Genomic DNA, 20,543 nt, shown 5'->3' with positions numbered 1-20,543 from the left:
TTATTTGTTGTAACAGCATCCAGGCCACAATGACATTCATGTATATTTTTGCTATCTTGTTTGGGAAAGAATTCCAAATGTTTGCATGTTTGCCTTACTTTGGTGTAGACAAGTACTTGCTGACATGATTCTAATTCCTATACTACTCCAGTATAAATTGTTTTCTTTATATGTGCTGACTGGGGAGGAGGAGGAATGTATCCCTTATTTGATTCATATGTTATCATGGCTGAGTATTTCATGTGGTATTATTGCTACTAAATTCTATTAGAGACTTGGACCAAGGCAGCAATAAACCTGGGATTAAACTCTACGCTTAGATCCAGGTGTTTTGGGGACCTGAGTGTTTCAGACTCCAAGAAACATTATCTTGTATCCCACCTCAGCCGCTGTGTATTTTGGACAAGATCCAAGTATCTTAGGTACAGCCCGATATTAAAACAGAGACCTCAAGAACCAAAATACTAACATATCCTCTGTAATTTGGTTATGGGAACTCTGCAGTTACTATCAAAGCAAAATGAATCCTAGGAATTTTATTCTACACTGCAGACAAATAAAATGAAAACCTGATTAAACTGCTTCTAGAGCTCTGGAACAGCTCAGCAGGCCCCAGTGTGTGGAACCCCTATACCCTCATACCAGCAACATCACCTTACAATACATATACTATGTATATTCACTGTGGAGGCATTCTGAGAGCCTTAGGTATGGCCTCCACTAAAGGACTGAAGCTGGTATTTGTTCTATTTTTTAGCAAATAAAAGAGATTGGGAAGAATGCTGAATCATCCTTGGGGTGCATTGGAACTATATACACCATTCCAGGTTCTGATGGAGTGATTGATTCACCTGAGTTCCCAGTCTCAAGAGTTCTGACCAAGTGAACTCTGTACATGAGTTCTCAACTCCGCCTAGCCCTAGGGTCTCTGGAAAAATTATATCTGCACCTGAGTTTTTAACACTGAACAACCTGAGGCGTGACCATTGAACCCGTATTTATCAAGTCAACTTAATTATTAAAGAGCAGATCTGGGAATTTAAATACCCTTGCAATGCCCCAACCCTGTTCACCCCCATCCTTTCACAGTGCAAGGGTTACATGATTGCTAACTCTAGGGGATGCAGAATAAGACATAATACTTACCATACTCCTCACCCCAGCAGTCACTAACACTTGCCTTTGCTCCAGCTTGTGGGCGGCCCCTTCATGTAAAAAGCCATTGACCCTTCTTTGTACTTGATGGCATTATCTTGTGACCACTGGCCAGAGAAGAGGCTTCAGGGGCCAGTCACACAGATAATGAGCTTGTTGATAAATGAATAAATAAAGTCGCGCTATGGACAAACAAATCTCCGCTGTGATAGGAATATGTGGTAAAATTAAAAGAAGGAAAAGAAATATGCTGGGTTAGAGCTGCCTGTGCCTGAAGCCCTCACTTCCTTGTTGGGGAGGAGAGGGAAATGAAATGTGAAATAAAAAAGGTATGGCGCTAAACCCTATCAGTGATAAAATAAATTAACTTATCAAGCCCTAGTGTTTGTTTTTTATATATAAAAAGGGAAGAGAAAAGAAAAAACTGTTAGTGCTACCGTGCAAAGATATCCTAAAGCAATTTTGTCCAAAACAAACTATGTGTAGATAATGTGAAAATAATGTGAAATCAACATTCACATTTCATTATAATAAAACAACAAATGAGTGTTAATTGTCCTGTGCGTATCAAGTTATTAAAAACATTCATTAAATGTGCAAAAAGGTGAAATTGTTATTAGTATTCGATGATATATTAGTTGAAAACAGATTGTGCAAACATGTGCAAAAAATTGTGCAAAAAGACAACTACAGATCAGAGCAACCAAGGATCAGAAATCATTCAACCAAAAAACCGCATAAAGGCGTTAAATGTGCAGATCAACAATGTTTTCAACCAATAATCGCATGAAGACGCTTCTGAGTCCAATATAAGTCCAAAATTAATATTTGGCTTGATAGTGCTGCCTCTTCGGATTATTGTTGTAATGATTACAAAAAATCAATGGGGGGTATTTGATTCACTTGTGCAAATAGTGTGGACTTTCACTTAGAAAACTTCATCCCCGGTGCGCCACTCTGTGCTATGGTATATAAATGCTCTCACCAGAGTTAATGCCCTCGTGGGGCTAGATGAACCTTCACAATGTAAGCCACTGTGTCGCTCTCTGGCTGCTGCAGGTGCACTGGGTGAAGCTTCGTTGTTCCGTCCGTGTAATATCCAACGTTAATGTATAAGGAAAGACATATCCATAGTGTAATACGTTCTTAACCAAATCGTTCGTTTATTAAATTTAAAATCTACTCACATTTTGTATTAAAAGCATATGCGTATAGTAAAAACTCCGTTCGTCTCAAACGAGTGCACACAACGTGGCCACGCCCTACGCGTTTCGTCACTACGACGTCCTCTGGAGCGGCCATATTGGTGCACCTTATTGCTTAAATAGGGTGTAGTGCTCCACTACGCCTGCGCTGAACTAACAGCGCCATTTTGGATATGGGATGCCCTTTCTTTGCTAGGGATAAAAGCAATTTTGCCCCCTAGCGCCCTTAGGAAAACCGATGTAATAGGCATAATTAGTCTTGGAGCACTGCAGCCTACCTATGAGCCACACTCAATTTAGATGACATTCCTTAGTCATTTCCCATTTGACCGGATGTTTATAATTAGTTTTTTCTTGTCTGGGAATAACACTAAAAATACAGTAAATAAATAAATATATGCATATAAATACATGTAGAATTCGCATATATAAAAAATACAAAAAATATAAAAAATACTTATATAAAAAATACTTATATAAAAAAATTCATATGTAAACAAGGGGGTACACATTAATATTAGAGAAAACACATGAGAATTTATAAAAATTATATGAATTATAAAAATTATAAAAATTACATGAAAAGGTTTTTATGTATTTAAAAAATCTTTTGTACATACTAATAAAAGAGGGAATTATTCCAGAGGAAAGTTGTTTGGGGAGACATTAATTTAAAATAAAACTCTATATGGAGGTGCTAAGGAGATCTAACTAGCATCGTCCTATAGGTGGTTGTGATATTGTAACTGTATATTACGTTCAGGGGAACTTTTGGATAATTTTAAAAGAAGGGGGTCTTATTGTAGTTCAGACATCTCTAACGTATTTTGAATGGATAACATTCGACCTGAACCCAAGAAAGGTTGGGCCATGAGGTGTAGAATAGGCTACTATATATGTGCTACTATATATGTGGTTAGGTCTTGTCGGGATCCTATAATATGTGTGTGTATGGGTAACATTCGACTGCGGAATATTCGTCCAGCATTATCCAATGCTGGGGCGATCAGTTAATTGTTAAAAGTTAGTTAAGAAGCAATTGAGGTCTAGTTCTATGTTCATTCCCCTTGGCTGGAGGGTATCTAAATTAAAAATCCATTTAGTTTCGTTCCTGGATATTTTGATCGTTTTGTCTTCTCCTCTCCAGTGGCCTCTTATTTTGTCTATTCCGTAGAAAGTCATTTGTCCAGGATCCCGATTATGGAAATCCCTAAAGTGTTTGGAAACACTGTGTTTCTGGAAGCCTTTTTTGATATTTGCAATGTGTTCCCTTATCCTGACTTTTAACTCCCTGGTGGTCCTTCCCACATATTGCTTGTGGCAAGGACATTCAATGACGTAAGTAACGTGTGAGCTGCTACAAGTAATCAATTCCCTGATTTTATATTCTTTTCCATTAGAGGTGGATTTAAAACTCGTTTTCTTTTTTTCAGTTTTTTTACTATTTCTACATGGAAGGCAATTTCCGCATTTATAGAATCCTTTTAAGGTCTCAGAGATTCTTATTTGTTTTGGTGGGTCCACCACATTCTTTACTAATTTGTTTCGGAGTGTTGGAGCCCTCCTGTAGATGAACCGTGGTTTGTTCGGCAACATGGCCTGGAGTGAGCTGTCTGCTTGTAGAATCGGCCAGTGTTTTTTAATAATACGTTCCACATCTTTATGTTGTCTATTATACCCTGTGAGGAATGCAATGTTATGGAGGTTTTGTTTTGGTTTTACTTTCTTGCCTTCAATTAATTTTTTTTTTTTTTTTTTTTTTGTCCATATGTTTTACTTCATTTTTTAATTTACGGAGATTTTTTTCTTTATATCCTTTTTTTCTAAACCTTTCGATGACGATTTCCGCCTGCTCGTCAAAATCATCTGTTTTGCTACAGTTCCTATATAGCCGTAGAAGCTGGCCTTTGGGTATATTCCCTAGCCACCTGGAATGGTGGCAGCTATTTGTGGGAATATACCCATTGCGATCCGTGGTCTTGAAGAAGGTTCGGGTGCCAAGATTTCCTTCATGTTTGTAAATTTGGAGGTCCAAATAATCTACAGTCTGGGTGTTAAACTTTCCTGTGAATTTGATATGGTATATGTTGTCATTAATTTCTTCAAAAAAGTCTTGTAGTTGTTCTACCGTGCCTCCCCATACCAATACGATATCGTCTATATATCGCCGGTAAAATTTCAAATTTTGCCTATGCACTCCATAAATTTGTTCTTCCTCCCATCGGTTCAAAAACAAGTTCGCCACACTTGGAGCGTACTTTGCCCCCATTGCCACGCCTTTCGTCTGTGTGTAGAAAGTTCCATTATACCAGAAATATCAGTGAAAGTGACATACTGGTGACGATAGACGTGGAATCGCTATACACAAACATAAAACAAGAGGATGGCATCAGCAGTGTGGAGTGGGCATTACAAGGACTATCGGATTTAAAACAGGAGCAAATAAAATATATCACTGAAGGCCTAAGGATGGCAATGACATCGAACTATTTCTGGTATAATGGAACTTTCTACACACAGACGAAAGGCGTGGCAATGGGGGCAAAGTACGCTCCAAGTGTGGCGAACTTGTTTTTGAACCGATGGGAGGAAGAACAAATTTATGGAGTGCATAGGCAAAATTTGAAATTTTACCGGCGATATATAGACGATATCGTATTGGTATGGGGAGGCACGGTAGAACAACTACAAGACTTTTTTGAAGAAATTAATGACAACATATACCATATCAAATTCACAGGAAAGTTTAACACCCAGACTGTAGATTATTTGGACCTCCAAATTTACAAACATGAAGGAAATCTTGGCACCCGAACCTTCTTCAAGACCACGGATCGCAATGGGTATATTCCCACAAATAGCTGCCACCATTCCAGGTGGCTAGGGAATATACCCAAAGGCCAGCTTCTACGGCTATATAGGAACTGTAGCAAAACAGATGATTTTGACGAGCAGGCGGAAATCGTCATCGAAAGGTTTAGAAAAAAAGGATATAAAGAAAAAAATCTCCGTAAATTAAAAAATGAAGTAAAACATATGGACAGGAAAAAATTAATTGAAGGCAAGAAAGTAAAACCAAAACAAAACCTCCATAACATTGCATTCCTCACAGGGTATAATAGACAACATAAAGATGTGGAACGTATTATTAAAAAACACTGGCCGATTCTACAAGCAGACAGCTCACTCCAGGCCATGTTGCCGAACAAACCACGGTTCATCTACAGGAGGGCTCCAACACTCCGAAACAAATTAGTAAAGAATGTGGTGGACCCACCAAAACAAATAAGAATCTCTGAGACCTTAAAAGGATTCTATAAATGCGGAAATTGCCTTCCATGTAGAAATAGTAAAAAAACTGAAAAAAAGAAAACGAGTTTTAAATCCACCTCTAATGGAAAAGAATATAAAATCAGGGAATTGATTACTTGTAGCAGCTCACACGTTACTTACGTCATTGAATGTCCTTGCCACAAGCAATATGTGGGAAGGACCACCAGGGAGTTAAAAGTCAGGATAAGGGAACACATTGCAAATATCAAAAAAGGCTTCCAGAAACACAGTGTTTCCAAACACTTTAGGGATTTCCATAATCGGGATCCTGGACAAATGACTTTCTACGGAATAGACAAAATAAGAGGCCACTGGAGAGGAGAAGACAAAACGATCAAAATATCCAGGAACGAAACTAAATGGATTTTTAATTTAGATACCCTCCAGCCAAGGGGAATGAACATAGAACTAGACCTCAATTGCTTCTTAACTAACTTTTAACAATTAACTGATCGCCCCAGCATTGGATAATGCTGGACGAATATTCCGCAGTCGAATGTTACCCATACACACACATATTATAGGATCCCGACAAGACCTAACCACATATATAGTAGCACATATATAGTAGCCTATTCTACACCTCATGGCCCAACCTTTCTTGGGTTCAGGTCGAATGTTATCCATTCAAAATACGTTAGAGATGTCTGAACTACAATAAGACCCCCTTCTTTTAAAATTATCCAAAAGTTCCCCTGAACGTAATATACAGTTACAATATCACAACCACCTATAGGACGATGCTAGTTAGATCTCCTTAGCACCTCCATATAGAGTTTTATTTTTATTTTAAATTAATGTCTCCCCAAACAACTTTCCTCTGGAATAATTCCCTCTTTTATTAGTATGTACAAAAGATTTTTTAAATACATAAAAACCTTTTCATGTAATTTTTATAATTTTTATAATTCATATAATTTTTATAAATTCTCATGTGTTTTCTCTAATATTAATGTGTACCCCCTTGTTTACATATGAATTTTTTTATATAAGTATTTTTTATATAAGTATTTTTTATATTTTTTGTATTTTTTATATATGCGAATTCTACATGTATTTATATGCATATATTTATTTATTTACTGTATTTTTAGTGTTATTCCCAGACAAGAAAAAACTAATTATAAACATCCGGTCAAATGGGAAATGACTAAGGAATGTCATCTAAATTGAGTGTGGCTCATAGGTAGGCTGCAGTGCTCCAAGACTAATTATGCCTATTACATCGGTTTTCCTAAGGGCGCTAGGGGGCAAAATTGCTTTTATCCCTAGCAAAGAAAGGGCATCCCATATCCAAAATGGCGCTGTTAGTTCAGCGCAGGCGTAGTGGAGCACTACACCCTATTTAAGCAATAAGGTGCACCAATATGGCCGCTCCAGAGGACGTCGTAGTGACGAAACGCGTAGGGCGTGGCCACGTTGTGTGCACTCGTTTGAGACGAACGGAGTTTTTACTATACGCATATGCTTTTAATACAAAATGTGAGTAGATTTTAAATTTAATAAACGAACGATTTGGTTAAGAACGTATTACACTATGGATATGTCTTTCCTTATACATTAACGTTGGATATTACACGGACGGAACAACGAAGCTTCACCCAGTGCACCTGCAGCAGCCAGAGAGCGACACAGTGGCTTACATTGTGAAGGTTCATCTAGCCCCACGAGGGCATTAACTCTGGTGAGAGCATTTATATACCATAGCACAGAGTGGCGCACCGGGGATGAAGTTTTCTAAGTGAAAGTCCACACTATTTGCACAAGTGAATCAAATACCCCCCATTGATTTTTTGTAATCATTACAACAATAATCCGAAGAGGCAGCACTATCAAGCCAAATATTAATTTTGGACTTATATTGGACTCAGAAGCGTCTTCATGCGATTATTGGTTGAAAACATTGTTGATCTGCACATTTAACGCCTTTATGCGGTTTTTTGGTTGAATGATTTCTGATCCTTGGTTGCTCTGATCTGTAGTTGTCTTTTTGCACAATTTTTTGCACATGTTTGCACAATCTGTTTTCAACTAATATATCATCGAATACTAATAACAATTTCACCTTTTTGCACATTTAATGAATGTTTTTAATAACTTGATACGCACAGGACAATTAACACTCATTTGTTGTTTTATTATAATGAAATGTGAATGTTGATTTCACATTATTTTCACATTATCTACACATAGTTTGTTTTGGACAAAATTGCTTTAGGATATCTTTGCACGGTAGCACTAACAGTTTTTTCTTTTCTCTTCCCTTTTTATATATAAAAAACAAACACTAGGGCTTGATAAGTTAATGAGCTTGTTGAAGCAAGGAATAAGTTAAAGAGAAACTTCACTCTAACCCCCCATTTATTTTTTTAAGCCCATGCTGGGTTGGTCACAACGCAGCTACTCACTAATGGATCCAGCATTATCATGCTGCAATCAGTTTCTGTGTTGAGACTGCCCAATCTTTCTCTGTGACATCATTAGGAGGAGACTGTCTCTTCCAGGTCTAGACAGCTGCGTCCTGATGACACGTTGCCAGGCCCACTCCTATCATAAACGAGAGCCAGTGACTCCTGGGCGTGTAAAATCACAATACAAAGCTCTAGGAGTACAGCCAGACGTTTTTACCTAAACCAGAATGGAGAAAGAGGGCAGTTGGGATGTGAACAATAGCATAAAGGTAAATAAACGGGGGGGGGGCGAGCTGAGTTCCACTATAAGTATTACTTCTTCTTCCTCATCCGCTAGAGTTAACAAGCATTTAACACCACTGCAATGGTAGTTAATTTGCCGTTCCCAATGTTTTACTTTAAAACAACATTTCACTGCCCTGTTGAATTTTGCAATAACTTAAATAACAAAAAAGTACAGGGTAGCGTTTCAATTATATATTAGGAATGTGCAGATATCTTCTAGTTGCACTCAAGACCATCCACCTATAAATAGAAGGTGGGTTTTGGATGGACTGATCCTTATCAATTTCACAGCACAGCAAGCGTATGAGTTAATAGCAAAAAAAAGTTCAAACAGATATTATGTAACATTTTCAGATATAAATTATATTAAAGGATAATCCCATTAATCGCTTAGGCAGACATCCATGAAAGCTGCAATATGTATGCAATAAAATGGACAAATGTGACATGTGCATCCCATGTGTGTCGGAAAATCACTTTATCTTTTTGTTACATGTGGAGCCATCACTGCTCTCTACAATGGTGGTTTTAGTGCTATACAAAGACTAGAGCGAGTGTAAGTGCTAAGCAAGCTGCCCTATTCTCTGTTATAGGCTGGGACTCTAGAGCCATATACAGTATACAGAACAAAATAATTTACAACATCTACTGCAATGTTATCTGCTTGTCCCTTTTCAGATGAGTGTTTCAGCTGATTACACATTGAAAATCACAAGTTATACCATACCACAGTATAAGGATTAAAAATAGTTAAAGTGATTGTAAAGTCTATTTTTTGTTTTGGGTAAAAATAAGAAACATGTTATACTTACCTGCCCTATGCAGTGGATTGGCACAGAGCAGCCCAGATCCTCCTCTTCTCAAATCCCTCTTTGGCGCTCCTGGCCCCTCCCTCCCGTTGAGTTCCAGCCCACATCAAGCAGCTTGCTGTAGGGGCACCCAAGCTGAGTCACAGCTCCCTGTGTCCATTTAGACACGGAGCTGCGGCCCAGCCTGCCTCCTTTCTCTTCTCATTGGCTGAATAACTTTGATTGACAGCAGCAGGAGCCAATGGCACCGTGCTGTCTCAGCCAATGAGGAGGGGAGTCCGGGTAGCCAAGACATTCCTATAATATCACTGGACCTAGAGGGGAATCAGGTAAGTATTAGGGGACTGCTGCACACAGAAAGTTTTTATCCTAATGCATTAAGATAAAAAAAAACTTCTGCCTTTACAACCACTTTAAAGAGGAGGTCCAGCTTCCCATGGAAAAAATTAAAAGTCAGCAGCTACAAATACTGTATCTGCTGACATTTAATATTAGGACACTTACCTGTCCTGGAATACAATCCAATGTCAGCACCCCAGCTGATGTTCCCATCGGCTCTCAGGTGCTGCCGCCACCATTGCCCGTAAGGGAAACCGGCAGCGAAGCCTTGCGGCTTCACAACCGGTCCCCTACTGTGCATGCGTAAAGCACACTGTGATTTGTGAATGGCCTGGCGGCGGGGAAAGAAGGAGGGGGTCAAACTTCTCGGGGACCTCACCGCATCTTGCCGCAGCCAGGCCCCAGGAAGTGGGGATGGGTATCCGTTGTTAGACTTTTGGAGAAGAAATAATAACATTTTTTTTTTTTTTGTTTTTTTATGGAGTAAACACCATGAGAAAAAGGTCAAAATAAAGGCAGTCACTGCAGCTATTTCCAAACTTTTAATAACTCAGCTATCTTTGAATATATATATATATATATATATATATATATATATATATATATATATATATATATATATATATATATATATATATATATATATATATATCATGTTGCATCTCGTAGATATAGTCAGGATTTCAGTGTATGTTGGTACAATAGTAATTATGTTATTTTGATGTAGAGCATATTAGAAGTAGAAATAGCTTTAAGTATAGCAATTATTGTTGTTAATGATATATTCTAACCATGGATACATAAATACATATCCGTATAGCATGTGTTTTTACCTAGATGAATAAGTATTCATAGTATCTATAAGAGTAATACATACAGTGGCTATAAAAAGTCTAAACACCCCTGTTAAAATGTCAGGTTTCTGCGATGTAAAAGAATGAGACAAAAGATAAATCATTTTAGAACTTTTTCCACCTTTAACCACTTAAGGACTGCCTCACGCTGATATACGTTGGCAGAATGGCACGGCTGGGCACAATCACGTACCAGTACGTGATTCTTTAAGTGCCCAGCCGTGGGTAGGGAGTACCCAGTCCTGAGCTCCGTGGCCGCATGACCAGCGGATCTGATCGCCACTGGTGTCCCGCGATCGGGTCACAGAGCTGAAGAACGAGGTGTTAACAAACCTCTCCCCGTGCTTCCTACTGTGACTGTCACCGATCGTCTGTTCCCTGATATAGAGAAAGACGATCAGTGACGTCACATGCCAGGCCTCTACAATAAAAAAAAACACATAGCGTCATACATAACCCCATACACTGCCCCCTAGTGGTTAACTCCTTCACTGCCAGTGTCATTTACACAGGAATCAGTGCATTTAAATAGCACTGATTGCTGTATAAATGACAATGGTCCCAAAAATGCTCTATTTGTGGGAAAAAGGGATGCCAATTTTGTTTGGGAGCCATGTCGCACGACCGCGCAATTGTCAGTTAAAGCGACGCAGTGCCGAATCGCAAAAAGGGGCTTGGTCCTTTGGCTGCAAATTGGTCCGGGGCTTAATTGGTTAATGTGGCCTAAAAACTGTATTACTCAATTGAAAAACAAATTTCAATTATGTTAGGGGGGGTAAAAATAAAGTTAAATAATGTGGTTGCATAAGTGTGCACAACCTTTTATAACTGAGGCTGTAGCTTTGTTAAGAATTAAGCAATCACATGCAAACCCTCTGATCAACCCAAAATAAAGTTCATCTGTTCTAGTAGGTCTTTCCTGACATTTTCTTAGTCTGTATTGTACAGAAAAAGACATGGTCCACAGAGAGCTTCCAAAGCATCAGAGGGATCTCATTGTTAAAAGGTATCGGTCAGGAGAAGGGTACTAAAGAATTTTGAAGGCATTAGATATACCATGGAACACAGTGAAGACAGTCAGCATGAAGTGGAGAAAATATGGCACAACAATGACTGGACGTCTCTTCAAAATTGATGAAAAGACAAGAAGAAAACTGGTCAGGGAGGCCGCCAAGAGGCCTACAGCAACATTAAAGGAGCTGCAGGAATATCTGCAAGTACTGGCTGTGTGGTACATGTGACAACAATCTCCGGTATTCTTCATATGTCTGGGCTATGGAGTAGAGGGCAAGACCAAAGCCTTTTCTTACAAAGAAAAACATCCAAGGCTGGCTAAATTTTGCAAAAACATATCTGAAGTCTCCGAAACAAAATTGATGTCCTTTTTCCCCCACAAATAGAGCTTTCTTTTGGTGGTATTTGATCTGTCATTTTTATTTTTTTGCGCTATAAACAAAAAAAGAGTGACAATTTTGAAAAAAACACATTTTTTTTTACTTTTTGCTATAATAAATATGCCGAAAAAATATATATATATTTTTTCCTCAGTTTAGGCCGATACGTATTCTTTGACATATTTTTGGTAAAAAAAATTGCAATAAGCGTTTGTTGATTGGTTTGCGCAAAAGTTATAGTGTCTACAAAACGGGATCGATTTATGGCATTTTTATTAATATATATATATTTTTTGTACTAGTAATAGCGGCAAATCAGCGATTTATATCATGACTGCGACATTATGCTGGACACGTCGGACAATTTGGACACATTTTTGGGACCATTGGCATGAATACTGTGATCAATGCTATAAAATTGCATTGATTACTGTAAAAATATCACTGGCAGTGAAGGGGTTAACCACTAGGGGGCGGGGAGGGGTTAAGTGTGTCCTGGGGAGTGAATCTAACTGGGGGGGTGGGCTAGCAGTGACACGACACTGATCGCTGCTCCCGATGACAGGGAGCAGACGATCAGTGTTGTGTCACTAGGCAGAACAGGGAGATGCTGTGTTTACATCGGCATCTCCCTGTTCTTCAGCTTTGTGACATGATCACGGGTATCCCCGCTGACATCAAGTGGTGGCAGCACACATGCACGGGTGGAAATTATGGGACGTATGGGTACGTTACTTTGCCCACTCTTGCTGAACATTACATTACACCTTGATTGCCACATAAACTGTCATTCCCTCCAAAAAACCTGCCTGGCCTCAATGGTACATATGGTAATGGGAAAATGGTTTAAAAATATTATGCAGAAAAGTCTGCATGGATTTATTTTAGCTCTCAGCAAAAATACTGTGACTTGGCTCTATCATTGCATCCAAGACCATATCTCTCTATATCGCTGACGGCACCTGTTTTCTGAATTTGTCGTTTTAAGATGAACTGCCCCTGTGGGTTATAGTAATCTGACAAGCTGATGTGATGTCTAGAAAATGTGTTGGTGCAGGCCTGTGGGCATATTTAGGGTAGCCTGACTTATTGTGAAATTAAGGTGTTTCTAATGATTTACAAAAATGTGGTGACATTTTGTAGGTATGCACCTAGGATGGGCAGCCAGTAGTAGGCATAATCCCTGGGCTAAGGCATGGAGTTACAGCTTGAGGGTCATGAGGGTGGAGAGGGAGCCACATGAGACCACATACGTGCAGGAAAAGGTACTAAAGGTGGTCAAGGAGTTACAAGAGGTCAACAGATTGGGAGTAGCTGCCAGTGTTAATTTTGGCACCGAATATTGATTTAGTTTTAGTCATAGTCTTTTGACTAAAATTCCATTTAAGTCCCATTTTAGACATCTGCATTTGTTTTAATTTTAGTGGTATTTAGTCGACTAAAATGTAGCATTTTAGTCGACTGGGTTTAGTTCAATTGCAATGCGTTATTTAAGCATTTCTCTAGTATTTCCAAACTTATTATATACTCCTGTATTTAAAAAAGTTGAATATGTTATTATTTATGTTATTAAGGTTTGAACAAACTCACAGATACAGGTTTAGCCACTGTGGATGGTTTGAGGAGGCCCGTAATACATAGTGCTGCTCTGGATGGTGGTCTGAAGAGGCCTGTTATGCACAGTGCTCTGGACGGTGGTCTGAGGCGGTCTGTAATGCACAGTGCTCTGGAAAGTGGTCTGAGGCGGTCTGTAATGCACAGTGCTCTGGACGGTGGTCTAAGGAGACCAGTAATGCTGCACAGTTCTCTGGACAATGGTCTCAGGAGGCCTATAGAGCACATTGCTATGGATGGTGGTCTTAAAAGGCCTGTAATGCTGCACAGTGTTCTGGACAGTGGTCTAAGGAGGCCTGTAGTGCACATTGCCCTGGATGGTGGTCTAAGGACCCCTGTAATGCTGCACAGTTCTCTGGACAGTGGTCCCAGGAGACCTGTAGTGCACATTGCTCTGGATGGTGGTCTGAGGAGGCCTGTAATGCTGCACAGTGCTCTGGACAGTGATATGAGAGGCCTGTAATGCTGCACAGTGCTCTGGATGGTGGTCTGAGGGGAGGCATGTATTGTGCAGTGCTCTGGGACGGTGGTCTGAGAGTCTGTAATACTGAATAGTGGTCTCAGGGGAGGCCTGTAATTCCCAGTGCTGTGGATGCAGGTGGTAAGAGGAGGCCTGTAATGCACGCAGTGCTCTGGACGGTGGTCTGAGGGGAGGCCTGTAATGCACACACTCGCACTGCTGTGCTCTGGATGGTCATGAGTCGGAACTCTCGTCAGGAGACCTGTAATGTACAGCACTGCTCTGGACAGTCGTTTGAGGAGGTCTGTGATGCAGTACAGTGTTAACTGCTAAGCATGGAGCTCCATGGAAACCAGAAGTTCACAAGGGTAAATGTCTCTCTCCCACATTTTCAGTTCCGTTTTCGTTTGGTAATGAATTGATTTTTGTCATAGACAAAAACATGGTGTACTTTTCGTTACTGTAAAAAGGCTGTTGACGAAAATTTCTAAGCAAATGTTTTTGTTGACAAAATTAACACTTGTAGCTACATAAGGGTTTTGTGTGTGGAGGAGGAACCACATATAGCTCAGTGATTATGGAGGGGCCTCAAGAGGCCATAAGGATGAAGGAGGATCAGCAGGAATGTACATATGTGGAGAAGGAGCTACAGAGGAACACAAGGGTTGAGAAGGAGTTACAGGAGGTCAAATGGACGGAGGAGAGCTATAAGAGGCCACTGTGGTGGAAAAGATGCCATGGGAGGTCATACATGTGAAGATTTACTGAAGATCACCAAGGTAGAAAAAGAGTTGTAGAGGGAGGGTTAAAGGGGTGGTGGAGGAGGCACAGGAAGCCACAATGTGAAAAAGGAACCACAGAAGGCTGTGAGGATAAAGAAAAGATTACAGGATGTCACACGGGTTGAAGATAAGCTACCAAATAATAGAGGAGGAGCTTGTGACAGACTCACCCACGACAGAGGCTTTTGGAGGGGACTGAATGCTAGCTTCTTGCATACTGACTATGAGCCCTGGCATCTGAGGGAGCTACAAGCATTTAGGAAGATATTCTTTTATGTAATGCAAAAGGACATTATTAAGCTGCCAGCTTGGGACAGATTTGAGATCTGGAAAGTCTGGGTCTTTCACCCAATAGTTTATTGTGCTCATTAACACACCTTTGTCCTAGCAAACTATTGGGGGATGTGTTTATACTTATGTGTATTGTAATATGATGAGATGAGCTGGCAAGTCTACCCTGAAAGGTCATAACTCTGAGTCACCAAGTCTGGGTAAATGATCGAATAACTAGCTCATGTTCATTTATGTTTCCGGTTAGAGGTGTATTGTTATGCCTCGTACACACAATTGGATTTTCCGACGGGAAATGTTCAATGTCAGGCTGTTGGTGGTAAATCTGACCATGTGTATGCTCCATCAGACAATTGTTGGGCAACTTTCCTTGGACAAATGTTGGATGGCAGGTTTATAAATTTTCCATGGACAAATGTCTGTTGTCGGATATTCCGAGCGTGTATACCCAAGTCCGTCGGACAAAAGTCCAAAGTACAAACACACGGAAGGACGAGACAGAAACGGTCGGTCTTGTAAATTAGCATTCGTAATGGAGAATTAACATTTGTGATGTGGCAAATTATGAAATCTCCAAATGCAGAGCATATTCTCTTCTTTAATGGGATAATAATGAAGCTGCTTTGCTGGTGATACTGATGGAGTTAACAAATTTTCAAAGGCTTTTTTTTTCTAGTGATATCAAGAATAATATTATTATGATTTTTTTATTATTTGGGCAAGTTAACACAACACCATTATCCCATAGTTTTTAAGATACAACTATGTTGGTGTCCCTTGTTAATTTTACATTGTATTTTTTAAAATGTAACTGCCTACTCCCAAACTGTCATTTGAAGTAAAACAGATAGCCAAGTATTATTCTACACATTTTTTTTTTTTTTTATTGCGCATTAAAACAAGAAAACAAATACAATTAGACATGCTATCTGCTGATAGAACTTAACCAAAAAGTGCATTCTATGCATCCAAAAATATACCAAATCAAATCATTATTCAACCAAAAAATAATGTCAAAGCAATAACTCCAAGGCCAATAATAAAGAACACGTTATCTCCTCCATTTCCGCAACATGTCTGGTTGACGAATGGCCATTCAAAAAAGAACTGTAAGTTCAGAAACAAAATGAAAAGCACGAAATGAAAAACTGAAAAGCGCACGAAAAAAACAAAAAAAAAACAAATCCACACTCACCAAACTTCAACTAACACAAAATTAGCAGAAGGAGCCCAAAGGGTGGCGCTAAAGAGCTTAAAAACGACGTAGTACGTCACTACGTTCGTATTTGCTGGCCGACAATTGTGTGGCCGTGTGTATGCAAGACAAGTTTGGGCCAATGCCCTTCGGACAAAATTCCACGGTTTTGTCCAAAGGCTTTGTACGAGGCTTTAGAGTAATACGAGCAGGAGGGGGAACCTCCTCTTCAACTGTATATAAGACTGTATTCTTGTTCTAATAAACAGTTCATGATCAGCAACCAAACGAGTATTGCCTTGTTTGTTGTTGGGAGAAGTCGGAATATCTGATATCTATATTCAGACTGGGAGGAAGCGGTATATGGTGAACGCACTCAAGCGGAGTGTTGGACGTTTCGTCACAGAGCTACAGGAAGGTGGAGGATGCTAATGATCCGTCCTCTCTACTGGGACAGCCAAATCTTAAAGGGCTTGTAAATTTAGAAGGTTTTTTTTTTTTTATATCTTAATGCATTCTATTAAGATAAAAAGCCCTCTGTGTGCAGCAGCCCCCTCAACCCCCCTAATACTTACCTGAGGCCCATCTCTGTCCAGTGATGTTCACAAGTGCCTCATCGGTCTGGGACTTTCCCTCCTGATTGGCGTAGACACAACAGCGCCGCCATTGGCTCCCGCTGCTGTCAAAGTCAGGAAGCCAATCAGGAAAGAGAAGGGGTGGGGCCAAACTGCAGCTCCCTGTCTGAATGGACACAGGGAGCTGTAACTCGGCTTGGATGCCCCCATAGCAAGCTGCTTGCTGTGGGGGCACTCAACAGGAGAAAGGGGCCAGGAGTGCCGAAGAGGCACCCGGGAAGAGGAGGATCTGGGCTGCTCTGTGCAAATCCACTGCACAGAGCAGGTAAGTATGAAGTTTGTTATTTTAATAGAAATATAAAAAACAAGCTTTTACAATCACTTTAATAAAAAGACCAAAAAGTTGAGGATGAGCTATGGAAGTTTAGGAGGGTGGAGGATGCTAATGACCCGCCTCTCTACTGGGATAGCCAGATCTTAATAAAAAGACTTTAAATGAAAATAAGTGTTGAAGCTGGTAACTTTACAGTAAGAGGATGGTGAGGTGACAGCTGGGATCGAGACTGGTGAGATACTGCAGGCGATTGAGATAAAGGGCCAAGTGTGCTTGTAGGTTTAGAATCCTGATCTTGTGACTTTCTGATGGAAAGACATGCTGCAAAATAAAAGGTGAAGCAACAAACCTATTTATTTTCCTGACTTGTCTCTTTGCACAGCAGTCTTCTTCAGTCTGTGCTCTATGCCGTAGGCAGCCATTGTGTGTTTTACCAAAATTGACTGTTAAAGCACAATATAGCTTCCATGCAAGCGACAGCAGGAATCTGGTTGCTATGGACAGAACAGACTCGTCTCTCTTCCAGCTGTCATATTAGACCCCAGTTCAGGTATAAGTGTCATGGTGCAATTTCATCGATATTGTTTCATCCTTGCAGAAAATGGTCACTTTCTCTCCTGTGTGTGGGCAGTTGATATATTTACTGGCTGGTGTCTCCCTGGTCTCCATCACGTCATGTGAGATTATGTTTCCATACACTCAAAGTCAGCTGACTAAGACATTTCTCAGCGTCTGGAAAAACACTTCTTGTATCGCTTTCAATAAATTGAAGCCACGTTCTCGCCACCTCCTGTGGGCTTTTCCTGGCTTCTGTATGCTCACCGTAAAGCTTTGTAAGCGATCCAGAGGACCTTAAACTGGTACTCTGTGCCGAAACTACATTTTATTAACTCCAGGTTATATATCAGCATGAAGCCCACATTCAGAGTGAGCTCACTGCCCCTGCAGAAGAATCCATCAAAACATTCCCTTCCGGGCATACAGACCGCATCATCGCACCATCAACCTTCTTTAATAATAATCCCAGAAAACAGCTGACTCAGGCAGATTTTTCCACAATAGAAAACCGTACAAAAATAATTTCATTGCTCAATCTTCCAGCATAGTAATTGTATAATGAAATTGTTATATTGTCTTTTACACTAATACAAACCATTCGACTGTAACAAAAATAACGTTTTATTTTGTGCAACACCCATCTTCAGGAAAAGAACAATACATTCTTTATGTGTGAAATGGCTCCCTAAATGGACTTGATTTTGTAGAGCTTTGTGCAGTACAGGAAATGTGGGGATGGCAACTTACCCCAAACCAGCACTCTGACCATCAATGAGTTGCAGGACTGGACTTCTTCAGCTGAGAGAGAAGTGAAAAATTACATTGCTGGTTATGGGTTTAATACTACTTTAAGTAATCAGTGCTGACTAGTTTTGGTAAAGCAGAACTGATTTTTTTAATCAGCCGGCCACCCCCAAGAGGTGGGTCTCTGACATTCTGGGCTCACAGGAGGTGGGTTTAAAGTATAACTAAAGGCAAATCTTTTATTTTACTTTTGGATAGAGTGGAGAGGGATTGGAAAACCTGACAGTTTTTATTGCTGCCTGTGTCCCCGTTAAGGATATTCACACTCTCTATCTGTCCTGTTTACCACTATAATTTCTAGATTGTAAGCTCTAACGAGCCGGGCCCTCTGATCCCTCCTGTATTGATTTGTATTGTAAGTGTACTGTCTGCCCTCATATTGTAAAGCGCTGCGCAAATTGTTGGCGCTATATAAATCCTGAATAATAATAATAATAATAATTGAAAATGAATTAAACAAAGTAAAAGTAATAGGGGCAAAGCCTTCCAATGGGGACACCAATTCTGGTAACCTGGGGGTCACTAAGGAACTCCCTTAATTTGCAGGGATTCCCTCTTACTTGAAGTGAAGGGAAATCTTTGCAATGGGACATACAATCTGACAGATATTATAACCCTCCCTTACTCTATCTAATATGAAAAGGAAAGTTTTGTCTATGGTTCTACGTTAATGGCACTGGATGTCTATCAACCCAGAAGAGGAGTGGAGGACTTGGTTAGAGTTTCTTGGTAAGTATTCAACTAAGCTTCATTTTTATTTTTAAATGTCTGGCCAAAGTCCTCTCTTTTTTTTTTTTAATACATTTGTGGGGCTATTCCCATAGGACTCGCTGGATAGAATGGGTCCTCTGTTCTTTGCCCTGACCTTCTCCAGAACCTCAGCCCCCCCGACAGACAATGCTGAGTGTACAAACTTACACTATCACAGGAAATTACTGAAAGTAATAGTACCCAATAGTAGTGCTATATCAAAGAAAACAACCACCAAACCAGGTAGTAAAGGCAACTGTAATATATTGTCACCCAATATGGTTGGTAAAAAGGAAGCATAAAACAGGTTACAATGTTAATAACACAATTTAGCTTACAAAGTGATTAACAGTCAGGACTAGGCATAAGATGACATTTGGCATCCAGATCAGCGTAAACAGTAGCAAGACCACTTCAAGTGCAACAGTGAGCAGTAGTAAAGGTTAAAGTGGTTGTAAACTTTTACATATACCCAGTGATAGACAACGATAAAACAAATCCTCCTACATAAGTTATACCTGTTTATATGCAGTCTTCTCTACATCCATTTACAGTCCTTAATATATAAAGCTTGTCTGAGCTGTTGGGGAAAAAGAGGGGACGGAGAGCTGAAATTACACACTGCAGAGCTAAATGAGGAGAGCACTGAGAGCTGATTGGCGGGAATGCTCCCCCCCAAAACACCACACAGGAACAGAGCTGAGGCTGTCAATCTGCTGGAGCTCCCTACCCTGTCACCTTTTTCTCTTTGTGTCAGAAGTGACTCATGTTAATAGCGGAGGAGCAAAGCAGCAGAAACTATAGAGGAATATGTTGTGTTCATATTTCATGTCTGAGTTTTTACAACTGCTTTAATCTATTCAGTGCTGGAACTATACTGCCAGAGCACATTTGTGATGGTCATAGAAAAAATGGGTATGCACTGTCCAAAAGGAGGGGCAGAGGGTGAGTGGACGCTCCAGAACTTTCCTGGTAGTTTAATAAAAACCCTCTTTGCAATCCTCCTCCTGCACAGTATACATTGGGATCTGTAGTGTAGACATTATAGTGTAACCATTAAATGGCTGCGATCTCAAATGACCACTCCTCAGTGTTCTGCGTAGAGTCTATGGGCTTGCTTGGCTTTAGCTTTCCCCCTGCTGGCCAGAGGAGGATGGTGCAGCATAACATCAGTATCCCAGTAGAAGAAGAGAAGAATAGAGGGCAATGTCTCCATCTCCATATTGCTGTAGCCCAGCATCTGGCTACGTGTTAGAAACTGGAGTTCTACTTTAATTGACACAAATAAAGGGAGGGCTGTGTATTACATGTACTACCCAAATAATAATTACATTTATAATATATAGTTAGGTGAGGTGACGTCATTGGAAGCATCAGAAGACAGGATAGCTGTGA

The sequence above is a fragment of the Lithobates pipiens genome, unplaced genomic scaffold (assembly GCF_037356315.1).
Source record: "Lithobates pipiens isolate NorthernLeopardFrog02 unplaced genomic scaffold, aLitPip1_a1.2 Scaffold_10, whole genome shotgun sequence".
NCBI lineage: Eukaryota > Metazoa > Chordata > Amphibia > Anura > Ranidae > Lithobates > Lithobates pipiens.
This window is presented reverse-complemented; position numbering follows the sequence as displayed.